The sequence below is a fragment of the Glycine soja genome, chromosome 10, assembly GCF_004193775.1.
Source record: "Glycine soja cultivar W05 chromosome 10, ASM419377v2, whole genome shotgun sequence".
NCBI lineage: Eukaryota > Viridiplantae > Streptophyta > Magnoliopsida > Fabales > Fabaceae > Glycine > Glycine soja.
The window spans coordinates 14,337,182-14,357,350 of NC_041011.1; the positions used below are offsets into that span (position 1 = coordinate 14,337,182).

Here is a 20,169-nt window from a genome sequence, read left to right on the forward strand (position 1 = left end):
CCCTGACGGACTCTTCAGAGTGTAGGCCTTGGGGGTCACCGAGTTTGAGTGCTCCTTTAAGCCTATCTTGATCCCATATGGTTGGAGCATTCTTGCAAAACATCGTGACCCTGACTGGTCTCCCTATGATCTTACTTAGTGAGAGTGACCCTGCAAACCCATTGTGTAGTGTGTCTTATTATGTACTCCTAAGCGCCCCAAGGTGGTTTTTCACTGACATGGTACCACATTGCATGTAGGCTTGAGTCTTAGCATAATTGTCTCATGCGCTTGCTAATTGTTTATTATGAAATTGAGGTGTTATCATGTCTTGATCAGAACGTGTGATTCTTGTGTAATGTGATTGATGATTGAAAAGTGTGATTGATGGATGAAAAGTGAATTTTGAATGACAAAGTGATGAAATAATGTGAGATATGCTAAGTAAATTGTATTTGGCTACTATATGTTGTTTTGTTTCTCTCTAGTAGTTAGCAATGTGATAACTCACTCCCAATTTGTTGTTAGTGTTTGGATCCTGTGATGATCCTGAACCTTGTGCTCGGGGGAGCAGATGGCTAGGTGAAGTGCTTAAAGGAACCTTGTGCTGAAGGACGTCGGGACACAATGCTCTGATAGGATGTGACAGTGGGACATAAGTTTTATATTAATTGCATAATGTTAGTCTATTTTATTTTATCTCACTGATTTAACAAAATATTTTTGGAAATTTTGACGGCCTTGTTTCGAGCCGAATATATTTTTAATAAGTTTTAATTGATAATAGTGAAGTGAATGTGAACCTTTTACCCGTGTGAATTTGGTTACCGATATTTTTTATATATTTTATTTATTTATATGTCGGGGTAGAGGGTGTCACAGTGCTCAAGGTGGCATTGTCGTTAGTCCCGATTTATTGTTTTTAAATTACTATGGCCAATAGTCACAAGAGTAGGAGAAGGTATGGTCTTGTTTTCCAGATCACAAAATATAATAAGTAGAGGGCTTTAATGGAACAATGTGCAAAGGGTATTTTCATGGTCTCTTAAACGATAGAATTTGACTAAAAAACAATAAAGATAAAATTGCAAATTTTACCCTTTAACAATAGAATTTGGCTAAAATATCAATCAACACATTGCTAGTAGGGAATGCAGTCTCCTTAGAAGGTCATTTCCATTCAAAAAAGTGTACTCCTTTGTAAAAAAATGGACACGAATGACTTTTTTGGGTCAACTTTGGTCAATCTTGCACTGCAGGATCCTTTTCGGGGTGGAGAAGATTCATCCACAGATCAAAAGCCATCTCATCATCAGAAGAAGCATTACCACAATAAGGAAATTAACATTGAAAGCATTAGAACTATGAATATGACTCGATTTTTCTAGCAATAAGCTAGTTGTATTAATGAGTGGGTAAACGATCTTTACTCATGATAGCTCAGACAAAATCGCCAACAACAAAGTCCACTGATTGGCGCTTCTGGTAAGCTTGTAACTCATAATTTTTAGTTGAAATTGTCAATTTTACACATGCAATCTTAATTCTCAACACACTTTTTGGATGAGTCTTCCAAGGATTGTGTTGCCTTCTCTAACTTTTCTTCCTTTTCCAGTGATAAGGTAAAGCTACAAAATTGAGTCTCCCAATTTTTGATATAAGTTTTGCAAGACCATCTTTAATTCGAATAAGTGGCTTAAAGGTGTAAATGCACAGTCCTTCCAAGCGAGCAACTCAAAGGTGTAAGACCATCTTAGAATTTCGTATGAGCATCTTCAATGAAAATGGAAGACTTGAACGAAAATGGTTGGCTTGCTCCTCATTGTTCTGGGAATAGATAAGGATCTATATAATGAGCACAATGTATGAAGGATGGAAAAACTTCAATTTATGTAATCCCAGGTTAAGACTTGTAGTTCACACTAATCAATGACTAAGAAGCAAGAACCAAGCCATGTTTACAGAAAGGATATAGAAAAAATGACTTTCAAGTCTTCCTTTGAAGAGAAGAAGCAGATTGAGAGTGAATTGACACAAACAGATCAAGTCAATATGGTGAATGATACTACTAATACCATATTAATACCAATAATCGTAAAAATTAACAGAGAAAATTTTTCTCCATTATGCAATTGTTGGTAAAATGATGCGAGAATGATTACAAGTGTTGATCTCACATTTTATAAACAAACTTTCACAATTAGTGATAAAAGAAATAGCAAAATTGAATATTGAATATTGAAATAAAAAATTCTTACCAATTCCAACTAAATGTGTAGTTGCAAATTATCATCTAAAGTTCAAGCATTTATGACATGTTTGATTCTCATTCTAGTTGTAAATAGAGGAATTAAAAAATATGGAAAAGTTTAACAAGAAATTTGAGGCAACAACAAAATCAAAATGGCATAGTAATTAAACAACAATTAAAGGCATCCCAATATATAGTTTAAGATTGTCTCGTCATTGGTCAATATTAATTAGTTCCAAAGCTTTTATTTGTCGTACGCCGTTTCTTACGCAGCTCCATAATGACCTGGATACAAGCAAACAAGACCACTAGTTACAAACAAGATATATTAACAATTTATTACATAGTATCTAAAACTCAGAAGTAAACTATAAGTTCAGGTTATAAAAAAGTAAATATACACTAATTAAGAATAAAAAAGTAGCTTATGATACATCAATGTCATTAGAAGCTCTAATTAGTAAAGTTTTTCTTTTCTTCGTTGTAGATGTTGAACTCTCTCCCGCTACTATCTCTTTCTTTTCTACCGAAGTAGTCTTCTTAGAACTATTAATGCAAAAGTTAAAGATATATAGTTGATCAGAAATTAAATATACACTAAAAAGTATAAAAATGACTAAATTTATTAGTAGTGCCTAGTAAATAAATAGGAGGATTATTAAAAAAAATTATACCTTGTTTTTAATGCTTCTTGAACCTCGTTTATGTCTGTTTGTTTTGCCTTGTTTTTTGAAACCTCATCTTTCTCCAAGTCTTCAAATTCAACACATCCAAATAATTTTCACTGAGCAAATTAACTTATTCTAAAAGTGTAATACATTCAATATTATAAAAACTTTATAAGATAGTAATCAATTATGGTCCCATATTCATTGAATTTGTAAGGATCATAATTTATCGAGAATAAGGAGCAATATTTAGCAAGACCAATATAAAAGGAATGTGGATGTTATCTTAATTAACAATTTGGGAAATAACATGTATAAAGGAAGGTATACATTTGTTCTATAATCAACACTCCCTCAACATTTGTTCTATAATCAACACTCCCTCAAATTACTCACACCTACAAAGGATTATGAGAACACAACAAAGATTACATCGGAAGAAAAATAATAACAAACACAATAATTTAACGTGGTACGACACCTCTTACCTACGTCCACGGAACTGTCTCAATAATATTTTCCTATCACATAATTGATTAGAAGATTGTAATCCACCCCAAATAGTGTATCACTTTACAAACCTGAGTACCACACTCAACGGTTGTAACATCCCAATTTTCGTAAACTAGATTAAAAAGGATTGTTATTTATAAATAAATAGAGTTTAAAATAAATGATGAGATTTTATAAATAAATAAATAAATAAGGAGATATAATTATTAATTAAAATAATGATTTGAGAGAAAATAAGAAGGGTATTTTATTTATTTGTTTGATAGAGAATAAAATAAAGTTTGTTTTTATAAAATAATAAATAAATAAATAGAGTAAACAATAGGTCGTAAATGCCCCTAGCTATAAATAACAACATGCTAGGTCAGTTTTCAGACAGCCTCCTCTGCCTCACAATGTTGTTTCTTCCCCCTTCTCCCAAAACCCTCTCTTTTTCCCGCAGGCCACCTAACCTGTCTCAGAAAAACAACGATCTCGGACTCGTTCACCGTTGGATCGTCGTGAAATTTGAGCACCACGTTCGCAACCCAATTACGAGCATTCTCACCGTTGGGAATTTCGATATTATGTATGAGCTAAGAGAAATACCCCTCGCATTGTAGCATTTTCCTTTCCCGTAGAAACCCAGATATGTTGTTCAAAATTCAATTTCACACGCTTTCACCGTTGGGATTTGCGAGATAATATTTGTGGAGGGAGAAAAATAAATCGCATGGTGACAGTACAAGTGGAGGCTTCAATCCCTTCTCTGTCTCTTTAACGTTTAGGAATTCTATCGGAGCAGCTAGAGGAAAAAAATTGGAGGAATCTCAGAGAACCGCTAGAGATGCTGCTATCGCTGGCTGAAGACACGTGAGTCCGCTTAGAGGTAAGGGAAGAGGTATTCACAATTGGGAATTAGTGAGAATATGTGTAGGGATCCTTAGAGATATCAATTGGAATGAGTTTTGGGGTGTTTTTGTAATTTTCATTTTATCCTTATAATTATTACAATGAATTATATATGTTTGACAGACCAATTGTTGTGGAATTGATATGCTATTGTGTTGAGCGTGAACCCTATAAATCGAGTACTTTTTCTAATTAATATGAATTGTTGAAATAAAGGAGAAATTTAGAGAGAGATATTGATTTTGTATTTTCTCTTTTTCTTGCTGTTTAGGTTTTTATATATAATTTAAAAAGTTAATATCATAATTGAAATTGACCAAAGTGTTCATATAATTATTTAGAATTTGTGCATTGAAAGCTTACTTTGTAATTTGTGATTCAATATGATGTATGCTAGCTTATATATATATAGAGGTTGTTATTTATATTAATAATTTATGTAAATAATATTGTAGAGTGTTATAGTATGATTCCAAAAATTATTAAGTGTTGGAGTTTGAGAATATTATGGTTAAATTTGATGAACATGTGTATGTTGTACCTTATGAATATCATTAGGAATGTTATGAGATGGTTGATGTGATGTTATGAGATGTTAAAGTGTGGACATGATATTCGATTGTAAATAAGTGAATGTGTTTAACACTTGATGTTACATTAATTATATCGTGAGCTATGAATTATACAATAACCCGACCAGTGTTTATGCGCAGTGTTAAAGAGAAAGTGTAGGTTCCTAGTTAGGAACCAGTGTTAAATTGTAGCGCAATTGTGTTAAACATGTTTGAAACATGAGTGTGAGGTCGTGATATTGTATAATTCATGAGCAGTGCTTATAAATGAAATATGTGATGAATTGTGGAATAATATGTTGGCTTGAGATTATAATATTGTTATTGAGATTGAGTAAAAGTGTAAAGTAGAACAGGTGTTGAATTGTGAGATACGTGAAAACATGTGATGGTGGATTGTGACATTATGAGATGTGAAATTGTGAATGAGTTTTGGTTGTGAATAACTGTGTGATTAATTCTTGATGTGACATTATTTGTGTTGTAAGCTGTGAATTGTACAATAACCCGACCAGTGTTATCTGGAGAAAAGTGTAAATGCGTAGTGTTAAAGAGAAAGTGTAGGTTTCCTATTTAGGAATCAGTGTTAAAGAGAAAGTGTAGGTTCCTATTTAGGAACCAGTGTTAAATTGTAGCGCAATATGTTGTACGTGTTTAAGACATGAGTGTGAGGTCGTGGGTATTGTATAATTCACTAGCAGTGTCTGTGTGCTAAAATGATTTTAGGGGTTGGACCTGAATCAGGAGGGAGAGGCCCTGACAGACTCTTCAGAGTGTAGGCCTTGGGGGTCATCGAGTTTGAGTGCTTCTTTAAGCCTTTGCTGATCCCATATGGTTGGAGCATTCTCGCAAAACATCGTGACCCTGACTGGTCTCCCTATGATTTTACTTAGTGAGAGTGACCTGGCAAACCCATTGTGTGGTGTGTCTTGTTATGTACTCCTAAGCGCCCCAGGGTGGTTTTTCACTGGCATGGTACCACATTGCATGTAGGCTTGAGTCTTAGCATAATTGTCTCATGCGCTTGCTAATTGTTTATTATGAAATTGAGGTGTTATTATGTCTTGATCAGAGCATGTGATTCTTGTGTAATGTGATTGATGATTGAAAAGTGTGATTGATGGATGAAAAGTGAACTTTGAATGACAAAGTGGTGGAATTACGTGAATTACATGTAAGTAAATTTTATTTGGTTTATATGATATGTATATCTAGTTGTCTTGTTTCTCTATTAGTTAGGAATGTGATAACTCACTCCCAGTTTGCTGTTTGTGTTTGGATCCTGTAATGATCTTGAACTTTGTGTTCGGGGGAGCAGATGGCTAGGTGAACTGCTTTAAGGAATATTGTGCTGAAGGACGTCGGGACACAACGCTCTGATAAGATGTAACATTGGGATATAAGTTTTTATGTTAATTTTATGATGTTAGTCTATTTTATTTCACCTCACTGATTTAACAAAATATTTTTGTAAATTTGACGGCCTTATTTTGAGTCGAATATATTTTTAATGAGTTTATTTGGTAATTGAAATGAATGTGAAACTTTTACCCATTTGATTTTTGTTTACCAATATATTTTATTTATTTATTTATATGTCGGGGTAGAGGATGTCACAACGGTTATGAGAAATGATAACACTCTCACACAAAGACACTTTTCTCTCAACAAAGTGACTTTGTTTCACAATCTCTCTTTTCACACACACTCTCTTCATGCGTATCTTCTCCATTAATTCTCTTCTCTATTTATAGTGAAGATTGACACTGACTATAATAAATAAGTTCTCTAGGAAGTTGAAACAAAAACAACTTCCAATTCATCGAATCAAATACGTTTCATCTAGTAAAATGCAATCTTTCACTTTGTATTTAAACCAGCTAAACCTTTGTAATAAAAATTCAATTCCCACTATGTATTAAATGCACCTTATCTTTTTCGCTTGAAACACTACAATTCTCCCCCTCAAGCCAAAAGAGAAATATCCTTCGATCAATTTGAAAGTGAACAAACTCCTCCTCCAACGGAAGTATCTCCCAACACTTCTACAATATTAGAAAACTTCATTTTCTTCTTCACTTTGCAATCATGGTTTCTCTTCAAGGCTTGTCCATCCAAATAACAAAGGTTACCTTTATCTTTTTGTCCTTGCAATACCAAGTATCTCCCCTTGTACACCTCATCCAAATTCAAAGTTTATCTTCCAACATAATAGAGTAATTCTACACCATAGTTAGCCAAATGATCAGCGCATACATTACTATCTCAGAAAATATGGGAGACACGAAACTCCATTTGGGCCACAATAGAATAAAGTATTCATCCAGACATTTCTTAAATCCTAAGGAGCCACATTGATAACACTAAAAGCCTTGAGGACTAAAAGGGAATCCACCTCCAGCCAAAGCTTGCCCTAACCTTTGGAATGAGCTATAGAAATAGCCAAAACAACTCCCTCTAGTTCAGTTGTAAAGAAAGAAAGATACCCACATATGAAACATATCCTCCTAAGAAACCACCAGAGTAATCATGAAATAACCTACCATAGCGAACGGAACCATGAAAAGATTTTACCAGCCTTGGGTGCATGAATATTGATGTTAAAAGCTTTGATGACCTGAAACTCACTCAAAGAGGATCTCATAAAAGCTTTATCAAATCCAACCAAGAATTACAAAATCAAAAATAGAAAAAGAAAAAGAAAATCATTTAAAAGATTCAAGCCCCCTTTTGTTGTATTACCACCAAAACATTTGATTCTTTTTTAAGATCTCTCTGAATAGACTCACTACGTTCATATAAGCACTAAATGAAATTATCAAGAATGATGTACAAAAAAGGGAAAGAGAGATTAAATTAGCTATGATAGTATTCAATAAATTTTATTACCAATATTAAATATTATACTCTTAATTTCTAAATGTAAGTTTCTTTTATATATGGTTGATATTTTAAAACTAATATATGGTATTTTAATTATGATATTTTAATTATATAACAAAATTGTGTCATACCATACATTTTATCATACTAATACTTTTTCAAATAAATTTTTCATATATATATATATATATATGTATATTTGAAATTTATTCTTCATAATGTTTTATAAAATAATTTATTTAAAATTTTAATCAAACAACAAATTGGCTTTATACCATAGATTTTATTATAGTAATACCTTTCATCAAATCTAATTTCTTAAATATTTGTTTGACTTTTACTTTTTCAAAATAACATATTTACTAATGTTTCTAAAATTTTGATAAAATAATAACCAAGACAAGTATTATATTAATGACATTATAAACTATTCTAAAAAAATCATTTAACACTATATGAGTATTTTATTACAAATCTAAATTATGTTCATTACTAGTATAAAGAAATCATCATCATGAGCAACAACACATAAATGGGTCATCAATAGGATGACAATAGGTAGGGTAGGAAAAGTATAATAGTAAACATCCTCATACTCGCATTATAAGCAATACATGTAACCGCCCTCATACCCGCATTTGTAATATGAGAGGAGTGGTTGATTTCAAAAAGATAAGTTTTGCTCTAGGGACTTTTCCTTTATTAATGTATTATTTAATTTAATACAAAAATACAATTAATGTATACAATTTAATGATTTAGTAAATGATATATTTTATATTATTCAATTCATATAATTAAATTCTAACAAATTTCACATTAAATAAGTAAATAAAAGAGTATGCAAAATAATTATAGTTATAAATTGAATATAGCTATCAATCTGAACGGGTCTCATTCATAAGCTACAATTGTGATGGGGTGTACATCTACCACTCAAGTATTTCATGAAGACAAATAGTGTCTAATGCAAACAATCTTATACACAATATATAAAGGATATATATTGAATTCAACCGTATCAATCATAGGTTCCCTTGACTATCGTTTCACAATGTCAAGAGAAAAATCACATAGTTAAATTAACATGAAGACAAATATTGTCTAATAAATACAATCTTACATACAGTATAGGGTATATATTGAATTGGTGTGTATCAATCACAAGTACATCTTAACTATTGTTTAAGAGAAAGGTCAGAAAAAAATTACATAGTTGAATCAACATCATTACCCATGTGATTAGAATGATAAAAAAACCTAAAAAATGAAATCAAAGACATCACATGATAATTAAAAAAATACAATAACAATAAAGAATAGAAATATTAAAAATTAGATATACATAAATTAATATCATATACAGACAAAAAGATGTACAAATAGAACCTTTTAGTTGATCAAGAAAATATCATAATTTGTGTCTAAATCAGAACCTATCTAAATCCAAATGTGATTGAAAAATCATAATGCTGTAAAAGAAGAAATCATTCTGCATGGTTAAATATTGTCAATGATCTAGCCCAAAAATACAATGGTATCATCGACAAAAAATGTTAGCTATCAACAATAAAAGCTAAAAAATGTTAGCTATCAACAATAAAAGCTAACAAATGAGAAGTTAGGGATGAAGAAGGGTTGAAAGAGAATGTGGTTTTGGAGATGAAGAGGGATTGAGAGAAAAACATCAACGATTTTGTTAGGATTTTTATTTTTATTTGTAGTTTTGGATACTTTATATTTAACATCAAGTATTTCATGAAGGCAAATATTGTCTAATAAATATAATCTTATATACAATATAGGGTATATATTGAATTGGTGTTATCAATCACATGTACATCTTGACTATTGTTTAAGAGAAAGGTCAGAAAAAAATAACATAGTTGAATCAACATCATTATCAATGTGATTAGAATGATAAAAAACCTAACAAATGAAATCCAAGACATCACATGATAATTAGAAAAATAAAATAACAATAAAGAATAGAAATATTAAAAATTAGATATACATAAATTAATATTATGTACAGAGAAAAAATGTCCAAACAAAAACATTTTTGTTGATCCGGAAAATATCATAATTTGTGCCTAAATCGAGACCAATCTAGATTCAAGTGTAATTTAAAAATCACAATTCTTAAGAAGAATAAATTATTCTGCATTGTGAAACATATTTAATGATCTAGCATGAAAATACATTGCAACCATAAATAAATATTGTTAGCTATCAACAATAAAAGCTCAAAACAAAAAAAAAATCTGTCATGTTGCTCTTAGTTTAAGCAATTTAAATGTTTCTAGTAATTAAGTTGATAGCAAAAGATTAGTTCCCAATTCAATATTTTTTTTTATCAAATCAACACAATAACTTGTGTTTGCATTTTTTAGCAAGTGAAGAGAAATAAAAAAATCAAGGTAAGGTTTAGAGGAGAAAGTTGATGGAATTTTTTTGTACCTTGTTAATGCTTCTGTCACCAATTTACGTAGAGGATATCAACCTATTTCATTCCTTGTCCATGGCGGTGCTCATGATGGCATTATCATCGGTCTCGATTTATTGTTTTCTACTTGCGATGGCCAATGGTCACAAGAGCAAGAGAAAAATATTTAAAAGTTTAAAAACAGCTTAAAACTTCTAAAATATATGGCCAATTAAGATTTTTAAGCCAATTTGTTATGATTGTCGGTATAAGCCCCTTTTCTTGTAGTGTTACCACCGTAACATTTGATTAATTTTTAAAATCTATCACAATAAATTCACTACGTACCTATAAGAATTAAAAGAAATTATCAAGTATAATGTAGAAAAAGAAGAAAAAGATGGATTAAATTAGCTCCAATGTTATTAAATGTATTATACTAACATAATTAAATGTTATAATCATAATTTTTAAATTTAATTTGTTTTATATATGTTTGTATTTTTCTTTTTCAAAATGATTTAAAGCTAAATTTCTTTAAATTTAAGTAAATAAAAAAATTGTGTCATACCATACATTTTGTTATACTAAAAATAATTTTTTCAAATCTAACATTCTTATTTATACATTTGACTTTTGTTTTTCAAAATGTTTTTAAAAAATATATATTTACATTTTTAATTAAATAAAAAAAATTGGCTCATACCATAGATTTTATCATACTAATACATTTCTTCAAATCTAACTTTCTTAAATATGTGTTTGACTTTTACTTGTTCTAAATAGCTTATTTTTTTTTAATAAAATAACAAACAAGACAAATGTACCTATTTATAAATATTATATTAATAACATTAAAAAGTATTCTAGAAAACCATTTAACATTGTATGAGTATTTTATTACAAATAAAAATTATACCTATTACTAGTATAAAAAATATGAGTAGCTCTTGAGCACAAAAATGGATCATCAATATGGATAACAATGGATAGGATCTCAAAAGGGTACTATAGAACCATTCTCATACGCCTGATAAAAACAATATTTGTATACGCCCCATACATGTGTTGGTAGAACTTTAATGTGAGAGGAGTGGTTCATTTCTATAAATTATGTTTTTCTCGAGGGATTTTTCCTTCATTATTATATTATTTAATTTAATACAAAAATATAATTAATGTATAAATTTTAATGATTTACTAAGTGACGTGTTTTAATTAATTAAATTCACATTAAATGTTTCTTGATAAAATAAATAAATAAATAAAGTATGGATAATAATTATAATTAGAAATTGAATATAGCAAATGAGTTCGATTCATATCATTCATAAGCTTGCATTGTGTTGGAGTGTACATCCACCTTTTAAGTATTTGACGAAGAGAAATATTGTCAAATAGAAACAAACTTATACAAATAATCGATTCCCAGATTTCTAAAGATTTAGAAAAAAGTATTAAAAAAAAACAAAAAACATTGTTTAGATTTTGTAACGTGTACATTATTTTATATATCATTTGTTTAAAAAAAATTATATTTGTATTATTTGGGTAATTTTTTTTTGTATTAAATAGGTAAAAAATTCTACTCATGTAAAACACAAACTTTTGTAAGTTTTGTTAGTTGAAATAAAAAAATTTGTTGGGTCCCATATCTCATTTAATGTTTGTCTCTTGATATTGTAGTTTTCAAAAAAAAAATCATCGATTTTTGGATAATTACTTGACAGTTTGTTGTTTTGCTTGCTGGATTTCGTTTGCATGGCTCGCGTTTTTGTGATTTTGGATTTCGAGTTTGAAATTTTGGTTTTCTTTGCCACGATCTCAGTTATTTTTTATTTCATTGTGATTTGATCATTTTTTCCTTTTCCGTTTAGGTAATCATGATTGTGTAATAAAGCACGCACATAAGATGGCCATGGTTTGCGAAGCATAATTACGACGCTCATTATTTCTGATTTGTTATATCAGTTTTTTGTACCTCTTTTCTATTTGACTCTCATTCTTGTGTATAAATCACATGAACTTGTTGGAATTAGGATTTAATGCTTGAATATGAAATCACCTTTGTTGTCCATTATTGCTTGATGAAATGTCAATTTGATGTGTGCCTATTCGATGATGTCCATAGAAAATCTCTTCTAATGAATTTAAGAATAGATAATTGCACTAAAGAATTTTTAGAGAGAGAGTGTGTATGTAAGAGAAATAGAGAAAGTTATGGATGGTTTTGAAATTGAGCTTTGGAAAGTTCTGATATTATGAAAACATTGATTATAAATCAAAATGTTAATCTTGGAAAAGCATGAGTACATGGCATATGATTGTGGTTTGATCTGACAAGTACCTTCTTGTTGTATGAAGTGCATAAAAAATGAGTGCTAATTGGTTTCATTTGATTAGACTGCTGGCAATACAGGTAAACTTTCTATTGCCCCATGAAAAAAGGAGACATTTAACTGTATATCATTTTGTTGTTGTTTACTTTATCAAATTACTTTTTATCATGCACAAGTGTGTATGCACATGCTGCTCTCAAAACCTATTTGTGATTGAACTTTTGATTTATCATTGTGATAGTCTAGCAGGCCAGTCAGGCTGAATTCTAGGTAGCATTGTAGATTCATAAAGAAGTTGAGCCAATGTTCATTGGGTAGATACTGATGAATGAGAAGAGCTACACCACTACAAATAACATCCAATGGGTAGATACTGATGGTCATGCATTTGACAAAAAGGAAAAAATATAAAGAAAAAGAATTGTAAAATAAAAATAATGGCAAAAGATATCACTAGAAGTCTAGAACTACATAGAAAAAAAAATCATGAAATAAAAAATATAGCACCAACTAAACTGTACAAGGGCAAAGTAGAGAGTTCTCCGTTATTAATTTTGAAGATCCTTTAAAGATTATTTCTTTCTTCTTAATGTTTGGCTCCCTATCCAAACAGTTCTGCAAATGGGGCTAAGACATGCATCTATGTTATTAAAATAACTCCTACACACAAGTAGATAAAGCAAAGTTTGCCACTTCAAAATGACACCCATTTAAAAGAAGGGAAAAGTGTCAATGAAAAAATAAAGGAACCAACACTACTAGAAAAATATGATTTGACGACGCACATTCTACGTCGGTGTTGAAGAACCCGTCGTAGTTGTCAACACGGTGGCATTTACGTAATTATATAAGTTTTTTATGTGGCGCGTTTGTTGTACAACGACATTTGTCTATAACCCCGTCGTTGTAGTTTTGATGGAAGTCATCAAAGACAGTGCTTGTAGGTACACTGTCCTAGAAATAGTCACATACAAAGTCGGTGTCATTAAACACCGTCGTAAATTTTGTAGTTTATATAGTCTCGCGGTAAACACCCTCTCTCGTACCCTCCAAAAACCTAGCGCCCCCGCTATTGCCTGAACTACTTCATCCCGTCGTGAACTCCGTCCCGCTACCACCTTGACGTTTTGTTTCCCGCCATGAAGTACTTGAAGCTGAAGTGGACCTGCTGCTCCCACCACTGCCACGTAGCCGAAGTCGTGCCTTTTTGAGTGGCGTTGCCACCTTTCGAGTGTTCCTGAAGGTAAGGATGTCGATGTTTTTGAGTTCTGTTTTGGAAATGGTTCAATATGTTATAGTATTAAGGGTTTTTGAGTTGTTCTTTGGTAATGCTTGAATATGTGATTATCGACTTGTTCACTTGCCCTGACAATGTCATCGTTCAATATGCAAAAAGGATTTGAAGCAAAATAAGTGAAAATCGTGCCCTTTTATGTTTAATTGTTAGTATTTGAATTGTTTGTGGTTGTACCTTTACTTAAACTAGAAACCCTCTTTCCCAATTGGTATCCCATTTGATTTCCAAACATGCTCTAAGACGCTGATATTGAGAAAGTGATTTTCGAACATGCTGCAATCCCTTTCCACTCATTGTTCATGTTACTGTACTAGTGTTGTTCACACTTATCGTGGGGAAACTCTGCTCGGGAAAAATGTATTGTGATAACCATCCTTTGAAAAAAATAAATTGTGTGTAACAAGTTACTATAGTATACATCTATCAACTGCAGGCTGCTATTTGGAACTAAGTACGAAAAGGTCACTCATAGAAACTAAGTACAAAACGGTGCGTATCTTCTGAATCTGAAATACAGTTTTGCATCTGTTTCTATTGGTTCCAGGCTGTTATTATATGGGCTCTCTTCAGACTTTTTCGTATTGTCATATTTCACACCTGTGTTTAGTTCAAATTGTCAACTCATAGAAATAATGTTATTTTGTTCTTCAACACCTGCATAATATTAAAATTATGGTATGCAATTCCTAATAATAAAACCAATCTTCATATATTTTTAATTTTAAATAGATATTGTATTTTTATGATAGATGTGTCAACATAGATCCAGAATTCTGGATGTTGATTCTGTCATTGTTAACTGTGGCTTGTTAGCTATTGGAAATTTGGTTTTGTACTCATTTTATTAGATTCCAATAAGATTGTCTTAGTGAATGATAACTTTAATCTAGACCAAAAAAAATATTGGAAATTTGGAATAGGGAAAGAAAGCCATAGAGAATGGGCAACGACATCTTATATCAGTACATGCGATTTGCCTCTGTGTCCAACTTGAAAAATTGTGAAGAGTGTAAAATTTATTATCTCCTTAATTAGGACAGCATAGCATCACCTTCATATATAGCTAAAAGATGCAATAGTTTGTTACACCTTACAAGACAATAGAATAAACACTAGAAATTAGTTACCTGCTATTTGCAGGTTGATTTAAAAGAAATGCAACCTCTTTAGCACTATGAACATCCACTACTGTGAGATCAAAAACTTGTGTATTTCCATTTGCGTCATGTTTGATTGTATATTGTTTTCCAGGAGTACCATTTTCCATGCGTGTTGTTGTAGATATCAGATCACGGATCCTTTCATTGTATATTTCCAACATTGACACCTATAAATTTTGCAAGGAAAACCTTATCAGCAATTTTGTGTCATATTTAAAATTTTATACACATTGCAATGGTGAAAAATCAAGAAGAAAAATACTCTGTTACCTACATTTCATATTTCCAGCCTTGAGGTTGTTGAGACTGCTTTGTTTGAAATATTTGCTCTAATGAACGAGGTATCAAGCCCTTCTCCTCCAGATGTCCAGGCCTTCCCATCATTGTATAGGTTTTCCCTGACCCTGTCTGACCATAGGCAAAGATGCAAACTTGGAAAAGAAAAAACATCACCATATTATTAGACATCAATGTATATAGTATATATATTGATTTACAAACATTCATGCTAGAAAGGAAACATCCAACACCAAATCTAACAGATAGACATGTGTCTCATAACACTGATATGTCAGAACCAAAGAATCAAAGGGCAAAGAAGGGCAAAAATACAATACAACATGAAAGTGAGTATAGAAAATAAAGGGTTTTAGAATTCTGCTTTTCCAAAATTGACTAATAATAGTGCATTAAATGGTTGATCCATATGTATATACGATTTTAAATGAATAGTGCTTTAGAGATGACAGAAGAACTTTGAAATTACCTTGTAACCATCAAGAGCACTTTGTACAAGCTGTGAAATTTCTACAAAAACTTCTTCTTGTGATGCCTCTGGTGTAAAAACTTTATCAAATGTAAAAGAATGTTTTTGGCCTAAGAACAAAACAAGAGCAACATGAGTTGATATTTTTACAGCACAATCTAATTCAAGGAAAATGAAATAAGAATTGTTTAAAATACATGATCACAACAAATATACCATTTTGGGCTAGGTCAATGGCTCGTCCAGAAGTTTCCATTGATGTTGGATGACTGAAAATCTTGCCTTCTGTGCTACAACTTTCATCAGCTAATAAAGGCCTCACTCGACAGAATACACGAATGTTCCCTTTTAACTCCTGTTAATATGAAGATTATTAAGGTGTCAATTATTATTTTATTATTATTATCAACATTTTGGTTCAGGGAATTACCAAAATGGTATTATGTAATTTTTTCCTCAGCCTCTCCTCTTCTATAAGTATATATTCTGCATCTGCTAAGCGTCTTTGTAACTCATTCACAAATTTTTGTTGTCCTTTGTACTCTGTCCTTGTCTCGTATGCAGATATATTAGACACCTAACAAGGAACAAAATCTATGAATAAGATAAATAATCATCATAATGTATATGTCAAGGACCAACAAAAGAATTAAGCAATTAGGTAAAATTTCACATTCTTTATCTAACAAATATATCAAATGGTTCTATACCTAGTAGTATACAACTTTTAAAAAAATTCTTGATTACCTGCAGTTTCTTCTCCGCAGTTGCTAGTTGCTCTTCCAATGCCTTTATCTGATTATCTTTCAAAGAACATTTTTCCTGGAGGATGGAAGCTCATCCTCTCATGACTCCACAATGACAGAATGGTGTGATATTTAATAAAAATAAATAAGGTATACAAACCAACCTCCATATCATTAGCTTTTAAGGTCAAGCTGTCCAATTCAGTGGAGAAGTGTTTCCTAGATTCTTTAACTTTCTCTAATTCATAACTTAAAGTTTGTACTTGATATAATTGCCGGTCTCGCTCATCTCTTACTTGTTGCAACTCTCCTCTAAGAGAGGAAACTTCTGTAGCCAAGACATCCTTCTGTTTTATAGCCTCCTCTTGAGAAGACTAATAAAAGAAACATGGAAACTAGGTAATATACCAGCTGCATGATAAGTAAGAAATAAAAGAGAACAAAAAAGGCAGCAAAACAAGTTCAATAACTAGGGTCATCGGAATTTTTTTGAAAGATTAAGATAGTTATCTTAAATCTAAAACCAAAAATTACATGTGCCTAAAATTAAGATAAAACAATATAAAATAAAGTATTACAACAACTCTTAAAACTCTGCAATCAACTAAACTTGGCAGGATATTAGCACTTTCAATTCTTTGATCCTTCTTAACAAGGATTCTTATGAGATCTTTAGGGCAGATATACCTTAAGATCATATAGTTTGCACTTTCCACCACTAAAAATAATGCAGAAAGACCAAAAGCATCAGGTCCTGTAGGAGTAACATCTTGTTACTCTATGTTATTTTCACTAATATTCCAATTTCTTTAATATACGAAAAGTGTTATTAAATTCTTGCTCATGTTTGTATGTTTATTAATAAAAGTTTTAAAATGATTTGGATAAAATGGTTTTTTTGAAATCAATCTTGGTTAAAACTAATTTTGAAGTGATGATTCATTTATGTTTTGTTAGTAGTAAAATTCAATATTTTATCCAACAATGCAAACATTGTCAAACATATTGCTTCAACTTAAAATCCAATTACTTTGTTTGAATCCTAGTACATAGTTGTCTTAAATACTTGAAGGGAGAGTTTTACTGTCAATAATGGTGATCTGTGTTGGAAATTAAAGATTGTCTCAAGTGGAAGATACATGTGATTAAGACAAAAAAACTTAAAATCCAATTATATATTCATATACAGCATGACATTAACTGGAATGACAAGCAAAATTTTACAAGATAGGCGTACTGGATGAATAAATGAAATTGTTGGTTGTGAAATAATGTTATTTTCTGTTATGTTGTATAATTTATCCCCTATAGGTTATTAAAATTTTCCCATTGTCATTTCTCAGGTTTTTTAAACATAGGACAACCAAGTGTTATTGCCATTGAGGATCCACAGGTTTTGTTGGAAGAACTGCCTTTTGCTTTTATAAAAATGAATATTTTCTTTCTGTCAAAATAAATAAAGCAAGAAAGTGGACTGTATATGATGGATTTTTCATGATTTTCCTCTTGCTTATGTTTGCATTTCTCAGTTATGAGCTTATTTCAATTTACTTGGGAGGAGTTTTTTTTTTGTTATGGGTGGGGATAAAATAGGGGGTTTGATTATTGCTGTTGTCAGTTTCTTTTAGTGAACTCTTGATTTTGTAGAGGATATTGAACAATTATGTCGTATTTTGTAGCTTCTTTGAATCTCTTTTGCTTCTCTTTCCACGCTGCAGGATATTTGATAATTTTCCTTTAGTCATACTTGTTCTGTCAGTTGCATTCTTCCACAACCTTTCTCTCTTTATTTGGTCTTTCTGATTTTTCAAAAACAGAATATTTGGAGTCACTATTTCCATTTCCAAAGCCACTAGTCCCATGCTATTTTGGAGCAGTTGCTGAATACTTTACCAAGGAATATATTAAAAGTGGAAATTGGAGATATTTGGGAACCAAAATTCTAGGAAAAAACTATTCATACTAGGGTAGTCTACGGCAGATTATCTAAGCTGGGGTTGAATAGTCTTGAAACTCTGTCTTCACTGCTTTCTTTAGTAAATGCCTTGCAATTTTTTTTTTATAATATGAAGTTGATTAGCACAAATTAGTTTGTACATATTAGGCAAATTTTTGTCATAGATGTGGTTGATTGACTAAAGTTTTATTATTTTTCTGGCTGAATTAGGCACCAAAGAATCACATTGTGAAGAACTCCTTTAATTATTTGCAGGTTTGTTTATTTTTTCTAGTAATTGGTATTTATTATAATAGTTTTAAAAATATTTTTCAAATTCCACAAATGACAAACATGTATGATGCCTGAAAACATGTATGCGTTTTTCCTTTTTATTCATGGCATGTAATTGTTCTTTTGAACCCTCTACTATGATCTTTATTATGTCCTTTTGTCGCAATATCATACAATTACTAATGGAAATAGCTGACATGCAATTTTAAGGGGTTGCATAATGTGTTATTTTGGTGGTCTTCTAAAATGACCCTTTGTGACATATAGGATCAAGACGTATGATCCATTCAATTCTTTTTACTAAACTACTTGACCTTTTTTAATCTTTCACGTCATATTAAGCAAGTATTTTTACATGACTAACTTAGCAACATATGATATCACGTCATAATTGTGTGCCACATTAGTTATTTTTTCTGTTAGCATTAGATGATAATAACTAGGACTTGCTTCCAGCTTATATATAACAGCTATTTTGTCTTTTCCTCATGTTTTTCCTTTAGAAACCTCTTCCGCACCACCGTGGAATTTTCCTGCTCCTGTTGCACAAAACACACACTATTTTTTTGGCTCAGCAAAAGTAGATATATATTATATATATAAAAGAGTACGAGAGGTACTATAGGTACAAGTATAGTTTAAACACATAGCTGGTTCAAAAGATGAAATTAACATTTAGCTATTATGGACCAGATACACCCCATAACTTAAGTACATATATGTTGCACCTCTTGGAAGAGGTCTCAGCATGTACCCTCCTTTTCTAATTACACAAAGGCATCTGTCAAATTGGAAGACCACTGATTAAAATGTGTATCGAAATCTTTCTCCATAGCTTTAAGCCCGGACCAGACTAGAAGAAGCGCTTCATCCATCAGCTTGCTTGCATTAAAAGTTTGGTTATCAAAGACCACCTTATTTCTATGTTGCCATATGGTCCTTGTGAGGGCTATCCACCAATAGCTCCATCTTATATCTTTTGTTCGTGTAGCATTCCTTCTGCTGTGCTGCATGAAATGATCTTTCTGTTCTTTCGGGAAAGCACCCACTGAATTAACCCATGAGAGTGACTCCCACCACAAGGGGAGGACCTTACTGCAATTGAAGAAAAGGTGTGCTGCAACCTCCTCCGAATTGTTGCATAACGGGCACATTGGGTCACTTATCTCTACTTGTCTCCCTCTTAGATTCATCTTCGTTGGTAAGAGGTCTTTGATAAGCCGCCATGTAAATACCGCTGCCTTAGGTGGTATCTTAAGTTTCCACAAAAGCACAAAAATCCCATCCTCTGTGTCCCCCCTTATTTCCTCTGCTTCTATTATAATTCACGCTTGTCCTTGTCCTTGTGCTGGTTCTTTCAACATAGCATTTGCACTTTTTAATCAGAAGTAGCCAAGACCAGGTACAGAAAGTACCATGTTAGTTAAAAAAAAAAACTTTCATCAATTA

The 20,169-nt window shown here is 31.6% G+C and overlaps 1 pseudogene; it reads right to left on the bottom strand.

The window, feature by feature from the left end:
* Nucleotides 1–13,607: 13,607 nt before the first annotated feature.
* On the bottom strand, nt 13,608–19,913 carry LOC114371444 (annotated as a pseudogene).
* Nucleotides 19,914–20,169: the final 256 nt, after the last annotated feature.